Source organism: Dermochelys coriacea, chromosome 7 (genome assembly GCF_009764565.3).
Source record: "Dermochelys coriacea isolate rDerCor1 chromosome 7, rDerCor1.pri.v4, whole genome shotgun sequence".
NCBI lineage: Eukaryota > Metazoa > Chordata > Testudines > Dermochelyidae > Dermochelys > Dermochelys coriacea.
Window position 1 is genome coordinate 67,865,409 of NC_050074.1, and position 13,229 is coordinate 67,878,637.

The window sequence follows — 13,229 nt, forward strand, 5'->3', positions numbered from 1 at the left end:
TTTGTATAGTAAATTGATATGGCAACATTCATATATCAATGACCCTAATTCAGTGTATCTGGGACTGCTGGATTTAAAAGCAGGGGTTTCTACTGCTAAACAAGCAGGTCCATTAGTTCTATGGCAGTAGTGGATTCACAAGCCTCTCTGCATGGTCTAACCACCGGTGGGAAACAGAGCCATGCTCTGTTGACAGAGGTTGCTCTAAATTCCTTGTCCATTCAGTATGGAGGAAGGTTGTGCAAGAAGTTGCTAAGCTTTTTGGCAGGCATGTGCCTAGTAGATATTAGAGATGGAAAAGACAAGAGCTGGTGGATTAATCTGCATTGTATAATTTACTTGATAAATCTCCCTCTTTGTTGTTGTTGTGCACCAGTTGTCCACAAACAACTGACATTTAATCATAATTTGCCATTTCATCATAATTTAATGAAAACTATTCATGGATACTTTCTGTGAATTATTCCTGTTCTGTATGTCATTCCCAAGCAAGAAGGCTGTTTGTAGCCTGCCCTCGAATTAGCAGGTGGAGTTAAAGACTTTTTAAAGTTGGCAATACAGAACTTCCTTGTTTTTGTGAGGATTTTACATCAAGTTAATGGGTATTAAGAATGCATGCTTTTCCCAGGGAAGACAAGGCCCCAAGAGGGAAATCCTGCCCTGCCCTTGAGGGCTTCAGGTATAATGAAGCTGAATTGGCATAACAAGGTCCATGTTATGGATCTGAAGACTGTCAGGTCGTTTCCTGCCAGTGAACGATGTGGGGGTGAAAAAAATGCATCTATGTAAATATATTAGTGCAAGAACCCCAGAACATCTTTAGAAGTGAATTTGTACTAAAATGAGACTTCCTGTTGCATTTTTATTATTTGTATTTGATTAATGGCAGCTGTCCCTGGAAGAATAGGGTATGCTATAGACAGAGAGCAATATGTGGCTGACTTTAGCTGTGTAAACTCCAGAAAGCAAGTCTCACTCTGGAAGGGGCATCATTAGCACTTATGGGGGACTGAGTGGTTCAGGGTATTACTAATAGATAGGTCACCGGTTAGAATCCCATGCAGCTAAACAGAGATTAAAAATAGTCCCAATTTAATGGATATTTGATAGACCCTGGTATGTGATGACTGTTTTGTTCTAGACCAGGGGCTGGGCAAACTACAGTCTGGGGCCCGTATCTGGCCCTTCAGACGTTTTAATCTGGCCCTCAAGCTCCTGCCAGGGAGTGGGGTCGGGGGCTTGGCCTGTTCTGGTGATACAGCCGGGGAGTGGGGTTGGGGGCTTGCCCCGCTCTGGGGCTCCGTGTGGCTCCCAGAAGCCGCGGCATGTTCCTCCTACAGCTCCTATGCATAGGGGCAGCCAGGGGGCTCCGCATGCTGCCCTCACCCCAAGCGCCACCCCCACTGCTTCCATTGGCCGGGAACCATGGTCAATGGGAGCTGCAGGGGTGGCACCTGTGGACGGAGCAGCACACAGAACTGCCTGGCCACGCCTCCACATAGGAGGCATGTTGCTGCTTCCGGGAGCTGCTTGAAGTAAGGGCCGCCCGGAGACTGCATCCCTGACCCCCTCCTGTGCCCCTCACCCTCTGCCCCAGCCCTGGTCCCGCTCCTGCCCTCCAAACCCCTCAGTCCCAGCCTAGACCACCCTCCTTCACTTCCAGCCCCTCATCCCCACTCCAGAGCGCGCACCTCCACCCAGAGCCCACACACATACCCCAACCCCCTGTCCCAGCCAGGAGCCCCTTCCCGCACCCTGAACTCCTCATTTATGGCCCAACCCCAGAGCCTGCACCCCCAGCTGGCACCCTCACCCCTTCCCACACCCCAAACCCCAGTTTCATGCACATTCATGGCCCCCCATACAATTTCCATACCTAGATGTGGCCCTTGGGCCAAAAAGTTTGTGCACCCCTGCTCTAGACTGTAAACTTGCTGGTCCAGGGATTCTCTTATTTCTTCACTCTCTATAAATGTGTGAGCATTAGCATTAGCAACATGCCTTGGGGGTGGTCGGGGCATGTTCAGCAAGGGAACATGAATCTTATGGGGTCTAGAATCTTATGTCCCGCATATGTATGTTTGGCTCATGATGTTGGCCAAGGTGCTCAGGACCAGGAGTTACCTGAAGAAATGGCTGTGGAGTCCATAAAGTGCTGAGTTGTATTCTGTTTGTTAGAAATCGCCAGCCTTCCCTTGCCCCCTTGCCTACCACACCAAAATGAAACAGAAAACAGTGCCCGTACTGGAGATGACAGGAGCCTGGAGAGCACCTTTGAGTGTTTGAGTCACAAATAATCCAAATAGGTTTAACCGGCTTTAACTTGGGCTTTGATCATATCTCCCCATTAAAGTAAATAGAAGGGATGTTCATGGCTTTGCTACTGTGGCTAATGTTAACCTGGAGACACTTTCCCTCTCTACCCCACCCAGCACAGACTTCTCTTCTTTCAGCAAAGAAGGGGAGATAGAATTTTCCACAGGATGCTCCCTTTGGTGCTGAAGTATACTTCAGGATCTAAGCTTTTCATTAAAAATGAATCCAGTGTAACTAATGCAACCTTATCTGCCTGACGCAGCAGACACAGGGCAGGAAACAATAGCTCTGAAAGGTGTGAAATGCCCCATTCATCTCAACAAGGCATCAATTTTTGGAATGGAATAATGCCAATTTAAATGTCCAATGTCATTAAGGCATAGACAACAAGGTCAACAGTGCAAGCTTAGCAGATAAAGCTTACCCTTACCATAGGCATGGAATGGAAAGATCACACTTTTCTAATGAGAGAATGTTTCATGTTGATTGGCTTCTGACTCAGCCAGTCACTGCACTGGGCCACTTTCAGAAGAGGTCCCTTCCCCAACCAGAGACCTCAAAATTTGGATCTGTATTTGCAATCAGATGCAGACAGAGCCCTGGTGTTTTTACCACTGTGCCTCAGAATTTCAGAGCAGGTTTCAGGCTGCAGTCTCTGCTAGTCACTTGGCACCCTTGCATCTGGTCTGGGGCCAGTAGTTCCTGAAATACAGGTACTAATTTTGCCAGTGCGTATGCAGCTAGGCTATTAACAAAAGCCTCAATTCCTCAGAAACTGATGGGGCTGTAATGAAGTTCATTGTGACTTGGAGTCAAATCCAGCTTATTTTGAGCCCTGAGAAAAACATGTTGGAATGAAGTGCTTAGAAGGCTGGGATTTTTCACTGAGCTGTACTACCCCCATACTATTTGTGAATGTACTACACAAAATCAAAGAGATGGTGCAGAGTACTCTCATCAGATGAGATGAGCAGTGGAGGATGGTGCATTTAAACCAGCAAATCAAGCACAGCTGTGGTTCAACAGCAAGTTATTGTGGGGGGTTTATTACATAAAGTTGGGACTGAGCAGCAGTGAGACCAACTGGAGGGAGGGAGAGAGGGGGAAGAAAGCTTGTGTTAGTTAATGATAAACAGCTGCTGCCTCTTCAAAAATTACTCAGCACTGTGTGCTGTTATGCCATAGTTCAGCTCTGTGGTCTAATTGCATTTATCCTACCTCCTTCCTGCGGGAGGGGCTTATGCTATAAAGGGGCTGCCCAACTGAGGTTTGCTTTTGACTACTGTTCTTCTATCAAATGCTGTTCCTGGTATAGAGAAGAAGGTACAGTTGAAAGAGAAAGGGCAGGTGAAGAAAGAAAAGGCAGGAGGAGGAATGATCAAGTTTTGACAGAGTGTAGTTGTCACTACAAGTTACTCTCATTCTCTTTCTCAAGCAAGAAAAGAAAGTAAGGGAAGGAAATAAATGAAATTACAGGAAAATCTTCTGTTTGAGCTACCTCTGTGGGATATGAAAATATTAGGCATCTCCTTGTTCAGAATAGAAACCACAATAAGGCATGTTAATGCTACCAAAATAGAAGAAATGTTTTAAAAATTAAATAACTAGTACAACAAGATAAATAGGAGCAACTGGGATACATTTAATAATCAAATATGATGTTACAAAAATTAGAACTGATTAGAGATGATCAGATGTTCTGCTTTTTTCCCTAAGCATCTCTGATTTTCAGTTTGCAGGTGAGATATCTAATATCCAAAAATTCTAATCTATTTACCTTATAAACAACAAAGAAAAATTGACTTTGGCGACCTATAGCAAAGTAATGCCCAATCCTACAAAGATGCAGGCATGTGTTTAACTTTGAGTGTATGCCATCCCCTTGTCTTCAGTGGGACTATTGCAAATGTACAAATGTTTGCAAGGCGGGGTTGAAATACACAGGGATTATTTTACTCATCAAGGACATGCAACCATCGTATTAGTGTGCTGCCAGCTGGCCTGAGCAGACATCTGAGTATATGTGAATATATGGGGCAATGAGGCAATTTGGTTGCTGCCGAATTCTAATTCACTCACAGTCTGCCTGAAAGCGTTGCTAGACAAGGAGTAGCCTTTGTTCAATAAGCAGTGCTAGATGAAAATAAAAGGGCTGAAAGTTTAGACCTAGGAGAACAATCACCATTTTAGGGAAGGAACTTTTTGAGGCACTGTATTCTTGTACTTGCCCATCTCTTGGTGCCCCCCTTTACTTGTTGGTTTAGGAGCCTAGCTGCCCAGTTTAATCTATTGTCTGTGTGCGGCGGCGACTGTGTCCTAACAGGTTGGCCTTGTTTGAACATGGTTTATGGGCAAGCTTAAGCCCACAGGTAAAATACAGTTTGGTTCTATCTACGCAGGCAAGAGACAACTGGTTAAAATTAAGGTCCCAGGAACAGTTATGATCCCTAATACTTGCCTGTTATATGTGGTTTGTGAGGTTTCATTAACATTTTTAAAGTGCTTTGAGATTCTTAGATGAAAGGTGGGTATCATTGTAGGTATGGCTTGAATTAGTGCTGTCTGCTTGCCCATGTTTAGCCAAGGTTCATAAAAGGAGATTTAGAAAGCATAAATCCTCAAGTAGTTAAAGCAACCCCATTAATCTGAGGCAACTCCCAGATTTAGAGTTTTTTGAAAGCTTCACAGTGGCTTATAAACCATATCTGATACTCTCTGAAAGCTGAAAACTCACTCTCTCCCCTAGCAAGCCAGCTTTGATGCCAAGAACACTTAGAGCTAATTTTCTCTTCTTTGCCCTTGCCGTTGACCTCATTTACAGAGATGAAAGGAGAGAAAACAATTAGTTCACTGAAAAATTCTATTATGTGTAAGGGATGTGGACATCTGATCAATACTCTAGGGTGATGGTCTCAGCTAGAAGGGGATATTTGTCTCCAGATGCCCATTAGTCCCAGAAGTCTTTGCGAAGGAGTAAGATAGTGATCCAGCCTTTTACTGCTGAAAATCTAAAATATACCATTTAATCTTCTCAAGTGGTGGGCTAGGATGGATTTTAAACCTAATTCATCATGCTGAGGAAGCATAAGGGCTAATTAGGGACATGTGCCTGCAGTTTAACTAATTTGTAAAAAGATAACCGATTATTTCTTTGTATGTTTGTGTCTATATTCTCTACCTACCTCCCTCCATCCCCTTAAGATGCTAGCTTAAGTCCTAGTCCAATAAGATGGTCAGGGCAGGCTGGATCCTTCCACCCCCCTGGAACAACATGGGTTTCAAGTTTGGAGCTGGTCGTGTTCTAGGAACCTACATGCTGCTGCCGTTCTGCAGATGTTCTGTCTGCTGCCCACCACAGGTCTCATTTTAGCCTTTTCAGTTAGCTTGCTTGTACCAATTCCAGACTGTCAAATATTTTGAATAAGCGATTCTTAAAATATTAAATATCATGTTCAGAACCATAAACTGTAGCAGTCACACCTGTACTTTTCTTTCAGCTACTTTCAAGTTACAGAAATTTACTGTCTTTTTAAGATGGGATAGAAATCAGCTGCATACAAGATAACAAAGAGGTTATTTCTCTGCATTATCTTACCTTCCTCCATCTCCTTAATATGCTGCCATAAACTTAATCTGATGAGCTGATTTGTGCAGGCTGGATACTTCCATCCACATGGAAAAACATGGCCTTCAGCACATCTGTTAACAGGCAGTAAAGGTTGAATGAATCTGTTCCGTTTTCCAGCTCTTAAGCAGAGACATAGCTGGCCCACAATTATATAGCTTGTCATGTTAATAAAATCTCATTGAATTGAGCATCAAGGTCAAGACTGTGTGATTGCAGACTCTCGATTCAAGTCAGTTGGGCAGGTGAAATGGCCCTGGCTCCTTTTTAAATTGACACCTCATTGAGGCACTGTATGTGTGTATCGGGGTTTCAGGGTGCAATAGAGTTATCATCTTTGAGGCTACTATTGTCTGTATGGGAGACGGTTTTCTGCAGGGCTAGACGCAATGGTAGTAGGTAGTCAGCTGCATTGTTGAAGGCTCTTTGAAACACAGAAGTGTTAAATACTGTGCAAAGCAGCAAATGTAGGGCAAAGACACCAAAATTGTGAGTCTGATTTTTTTTTTTAACAGGATCTATGCAAATAATTTCCAATGAATAAAGTGCTGATGCTGTTATAAGAAAAGGGTTAAATCAACATAACACCCCTATGAAATGTACAGAAGGATTGCTGGTGATATTAATCATAATCAGCACTTCCTATACTCATGCACTTTAAGCACATGTATTAATTTCATGCCACTAGCAGCCTCCAGGAACAGATGATTTGCCAGATTGAGTAAAACAGTTGGTCCTTAGTCAGTAATCCTGCCTCCAGAAGTGGCCTATGTCTGATGTGACAGAGAACAGATATTTTGCATTTGAATAGCACCTTCCATCCACAATGTATACCTCACAGCAACCCTAATAGGTTGTTATGAGCTGTGTTTACAGAAGGGGAAATAAGCATGGAAAAATTAAATGACCTGCATAAGGTAACCCAAGCTAGTCAGTGGCAGAGCTGACAAAAGTGCTGAAAACCCCTGGTTAACCTTATCTTTGCATGTATGCCTACGCTTGTTATCAAGCACCAGAGCTGCTGCTGTGGGGCTGTGCAGAGAGATGGCCAAGAAACAACGCAGCTTCTGGATACATCCATTTTGCTGGGGGTGGAGGCTTCTTTCAAAGAGCCATTTTGCAATGCTGCTCCCCTTTCTGGTCATTCAGTGTGTTCTCCTGAGCATTGTTATCACCACACATGTATATGGAGAGTATGAGGAGAAAAAACTTCCTTTGTTTGACGTAGTTGTTGAAACAAACAGAACTAGGCCTGCTTGCAAGTAACAGTGCATTGCACTAAAACAAACTTGGTGGGCACGTTACAGGGAGGGGGTTATTGTTAGTGCTGCGTTTGAGACTGGGGAGGTAGTGTGGTCTTGGGAATGGGACACTGGATTAGGAGTCAGGAGATCCGAGTTGTAATCCTGGCTCTGGCCTGCTGCATGACCTTGAGCAAATCATTTCAACCCTCTAGGCCTCTGTTTGCATTTGCATCCTTTGTCTGTCTTGTCTATTTAGACAGGCAAGGACTGTGTGTGTCGCTATGGGTACGTCTATATGTAAGCTGGAGGTGTAATTTCCAGAGCGGGTGGATGTGCATGCGTTAGCTCTGGCGGAGCTAGCATGCTAAAAGTAGCAGTGCTGCCATTGCAGGATGGGCTAGCCACTTGACACCATAACCTAGGGTCCCCAGCGGGATTGTACTCAGGGGTGGCTTGCCTGTCCTGCCACCCGTACTGCCACTCTGCGATTTGTAGCACACTAGCTCCATCAAAGCTAGCACATGTCTGAGCTGGAAATTACATACCCTAAGTATCTGTGCAATGCTCAGCTCAAAGGGGGTCTTGATCTCACATTGGAGGGGTCTCAGTACTGCTGTAATATAAATAATAAATTTAAAAGCTTCAAAGTCACTGGCCAGTTCTTTTAGCTTTGATTTTTTTCCCTTTCCGTCCCTGCCACCTCAAAGATTAGACTGGCTAAATGGGGAATAAAGATTGGTTTATTATTGTTTCTTTTTATAAGAGCTGCCATACTGGGTCAGACCATGGTCCATCTTGCCCTGTATCCTATCTCTGATAGAGCCCATACTGGAGCGTCAGTGGGGTTATACTGAACAGGGAAATTATGGAGTGATCCACCCCGTCTTCCACTCCCAGCTTCTGGTAGTTATAGGTTTAAAGTTGCCCTGAGCATGAGTTTGTGTCCCTGTCCATCATGGCTAATAGCCAATGATGGACCCATCTTCCATGAACTTATGCAGGTTTTTTTTGTAACCCATTTGTACTTCTGGGTATCACAACATCCCATGGCAATGAGTTCCATGGGTTAGTTGTGCATTGTGTGGAAAAGTATTTTCTTTTGTTTGCATATTACTTTTATTGGGTGACCCCCAGTTTTTGTATTGTGTGAAAGGGTAAATAGCACATCTCTATTCACTTCTCCCATGCCAGTCATGATTTTACAGTCCTCTATCATATCACCCATCTCTTTTCTTAGTGGAACAGCTCAGTCTCTCCTCCTATGGAAGCCGTTCTGTATCCTTGATCATCTTTGTTGCCCTTCTCTGAACCCTTTCGAGTTCCACTATATCCTTTTTGAGATGGGGTGACCAGGACTGGACACAGTGTTCCATTTGCATTGTGGGGGCTAGGGCCTTTCAGAGCTACATTGTACTAGGTACTGCAGATGATGGCCCTTGTCCCAAAGAGTTTACAGTCTCAGTTTGTAGATTCTTGCTGAATTAAAAATCAACTCTGCAGGAAAAACAAAGCTGGTGAGACTGGACACACCAGTCATTCCTCGAAAGGGACAAACTCCCAGTGCAGGCAAGGAACATAGGATTTCATGCAGAGGCAGAGGGCTCAGAAGTGCCATTTGTTATTAAGAGTTTAAGACAGAGGGTTGGGGGGAAGACCACCACAATGGATTAATAGTATGAGGTCATCTAATCTAGTGCACTGTTAGGCCATTATTTCTTTGCTCAGGAAATCATGTTTTTAAAATGTTGGAAAACGGTTCAAATGCTGTTGCGGCCTGTGTTAATCCCAGGAGCCAATTTGTAATGCCCTTGGTTAGAAACTGTGCTTGAAACTACAACAGACCTAGGGCTTGTCCTCAGTTGTGATTTTGAACCAATTTTTGCATGGATTTGCAAGTAACTTTTTACATTTTTGCACTGCGTCTACACTGCAGTTGAAGGTGTGCTTGTAACTCAGGTAGGCATACACATGTTAGTCTAGCTAGCACGTGTACAAATAGCAGTGAAGACACAGCATGCGGGCTTCAGTGTGAGACATCAGTGAGAGTGCATGGTTCTCTGAGAGGCCCATATTGTCTTTCCTGTTGCTTTAATCTACCTAGCATGGATAAAAGTTAGGGCAGGTATGTATGTCTGTACCTTCACTTGCAGAATAGACACATCCTACAGTTCCATGGTCAGACTCTAGAGAGAGGCTAGGGCCCTTTGAAATAGATTGCTACTTAAAACATGGACTAAGACCTTGTCCACACACAAGTTGTATAACTTTAACTATACTGGTGTAGTTAAAGTGGTATAGTCCCTCCCACTGTGGAGGCTTATTCTCGTAGGGGAAGGGGAATAAGTTATACTGGTAAAAGGCAATATTGCAAGGGGGAAAGGCAAAAGAAAATGCCTGATTTCTTTCCAATCTAGATGAACAAGTGAAGAGAACAAGGCTTTCAAAAAGAGCCCATCTTCGATGGCGATGATAAGATTTCATGTAGTTAGACTGGCCTTGGTTAATAGTGTTAGGGTATGTCTACACTACAAAATTAGGTTGAATTTACAGAAGTCGACTTTTTAGAAAGCGATTTTATACAGTCGATTGTGTCTCTCCCCACTAAGTGCATTAAGTCAGTGGAGTGTATTCATAGTACCGAGGCTAGCGTCGACTTTCGGAATGTTGCACTGTGGGTAGCTATCCCACAGTTCCCGCAGTCTCCTCTGCCCATTGGAATTCTGGGTTAAGCTCCCAATCCCTGATGGGGCAAAAACATTGTTGCGGGCGGTTTTGGGTACATGACGTCAGTTGCCTCTCCCTCCGTGAAAGCAACTGCAGACAATTGTTTTGAGCCTTTTTTCCGTGCGGGCGCCATACTGCTTTCAGCAGATGGTGCAGTAGGACTGTTAACCTTTGTCATTGAACAACTGCTTCCGCTGCCACTCTGCTCTCCTGCTCTGGCAGCAGACGGTGCAGTAGGTCAGAAAAACCCATCTTCCGACCAACGCTTCCGCTGCCACTCTTTTCTCTCCTGGTGGTCTCGCAAGTCCTCGATATCACCATGGTCATCCGCCGCTTCTGCCGCAACTTTGCTCTCCGGCTCTTGTCTCACCATACCACGGCAAGCGTACAGCCTGCTCAGCTGTTGTGTCCTGGCAGCAGATGGTGCAGTAGGTCTGCAAAACTGGTTGTCCAACCACCGTTTCCCCTACAATTCTGCTCTCCTGCAGACGCCATACCACGGCAAGCATGGAGCCTGCTCACATCACCACAGCAGTTATGAGCATTGTAAACACCTCGTGTGTTATCATGCAGTATATGCAGAACCAGAAGCTGCAAAAGCAGGCGAGGAGGTGAAGGCAGCGCAGTGATGAGGACATGGACACAGACTTCTCTCAAAGCACGAACCCTGGTAATTTGGACATCATGGTGCTAATGGGGTAGGTTCATGTGGTGGAACACCGATTCTGGGCCCTGGAAACAAGCACAGACTGTGGTACCACATATTGTTGCAGGTCTGGGATGATTCCCAGTGGTTGCAAAACTTTCGCATGCGTAAGGGCACTTTCATGGAACTTTGTGATTTGCTTTCCCCTGAAGCGCAAGAATACCAAGATGAGAGCAGCCCTCACAGTTCACAAGGGAGTGGTGATAGCCCTCTGGAAGCTTGCAACGCCAGACAGCTACCAGTCAGTTGGGAATCAATTTGGAGTGGGCAAATCTACTGTGGGGGCTGCTGTGATCCAAGTAGCCAACACAATCACTGAGCTGCTGCTATCAAGGGTAGTGACTCCGGGAAATGTGCAGGTCATAGTGGTCTGTGCCTTTCCTGCACCTCAACCATACTCCGGAGCATATCCTCCAGTAGCCTCAGCATTGCATCCTGCCTCCTCTCATCATGCTGCTGCCACCTCTCCTGTTGCTCCAGCCATCTATTCTCCTGTGCTTCCCTCCTGTATTTAAAAAGATACATTGGCCATTTAAAAGGAGGGGCTGATGTTTTTGAGTTAACATGCAGCACAAACCCAACTAACCCCCCCCCCCCCCAATTCTCTGGGATGATCACTTCACCCCTCCCCCTAACGCATGGCTAACAGCGGGGATGATTTTTTTTTCAGCCACAGGCAAACAGCCCAGCAGGAACGGCCACCTCTGAATGTCCCCTTAATAAAATTCCCCTATTTCAACCAGGTGACTATGAATGATATCGCTCTCCTGAGGATAACAGAGAGATAAAGAATGGATGTTGCTTGAATGCCAGCAAATGCTGACATGCTTTCTTATGCAATGATTCCAGACTATGTGCTACTGGCCTGGCATGGTAAAGTGTCCTATCATGGAGGACACAATAAGGCTGCCCACCCGAGAAACCTTTTGAAAAGGCTTTGGGAGTACCTCCAGGAAAGCTTCATTGAGATGTCCCTGGAGAATTTCTGCTCCATCCCCAGACACATTAACAGACTTTTCCAGTAGCTGTACTGGCCGCGAATGTATCCCAAGTCTTCAGGGTAAATTAATCATTAAACACCCTTGGTTTTAAACTGTGTATTATATTTACAAAGGTACACTCACCAGAGGTGCCTTCTCTGCCTTCAAGGTCTGGGAGCCTGGGTTGGGAGGGTACTGTCTCCAGGGTGATCAACAGTTTCTGGCTGTCGGTGAGAACAGTTTCTCTGCTTGCCTGGTGTGCACTATCTTCAACCACCTCCTCCTCCTCATCTTTCTTGTCCCCAAAATCCTCATCCCTGTTGCGTGAGACTCCCTTGCAGGAGTCCACGAACAGGGGTGGGGTAGTTGTAGGGGTACCCCCTAGAATTGCATGCAGCTCATCATAAAAGTGGCATGTCTGGGGGTCTGACCCTGAGTGGGTGTTTACCTCTTTTGTTTTTTTGGTAGGCTTGCCTGAGTTCCTTAAGTTTCATGCAGCTCTGCTGTGGGTCCCTGTTATAGCCTCTGTCCTTCATGCCCTTGGAGATTTTTTCAAATATTTTGGCATTTTGTCTTTTGGAACAGAGTTCTGATAGCACGGATTCTTCTCCTCATAAAGCGATCAGATCCAGTACCTCCTGTTCGGTCCATGCTGGAGCTCTTTTGCGATTCTGGGACTCCGTCATGGTCACCTCTGCTGATGAGATCTGCAGAGTCACCTGTGCTGATCAGCTTGCCATGCTGGCCAAATAGGAAATGAAATTCAAAAGTTTGCAGGGCTTGTCCTATCTACCTGGCCAGTTCATCCAAGTTGAGAGTGCTGTCCAGGTCGGTCACGATGGAACACTCTGGGATAGCTCCCTAAGGCCAATACCATTGAATTGCATCCAAATTTGACCCGGTGATGCCGATTTAAGCACTAATTGACTTGTCGGGGAGGAGTACAGAAATTGATTTTAAGAGCCCATTAAGTCGACAAAAATGGCTTCGTCGTGTGTACGGGTGCAGGGTTAAATCGATCGAATGCTGCTAAATTCGACCTAAACTCGTAGACCAGGGCTTAGGCTTAGCTGACCTAGCTGTGTCAGGGGTGTGAAAAAACTATACCCCTGACTGACAAAGCAATGCTGAGTCCTAACCTCCAATGTAGAGGTAACTATGTGGACAGAAGAATGCTTCTGTTGGTGTAGCTACCATCGCTCAAGGAGGTGATTTTCATACCTGGATGGAAAAACCGCTTTGGAGTTCCATAGTGGCATAATTTTCATAGTGTAGACACAGCCTTAGTGCTTAAATGGCACTAATTAAGGGCTGGTCTACACTGAAAAGTTACACTGTGAAAAATCCACACTCCTGAGACATCTAGTTAAACTGACCTAACCCCAGTGTAGACAGCTCTTAATCCTGAAGAATTCCTCCATCGACCTAGCTACTGTCTCTTGGGAAGGTGGATTACCTATAATGATGGGAAAAACTCTTCTGTTGTAATAAGTGCTGCTGTAGCATTTAAAGTATAGATATAGCCTAAATTGTGAAATCACCTCAGCGAGGTGAATTGGGTATCTTTGCTGCTGCTATTGTTTGCCTAGATCCTGTTTTTTCCACAGTGGGTCAACTAGGCAGGAGCACATGCG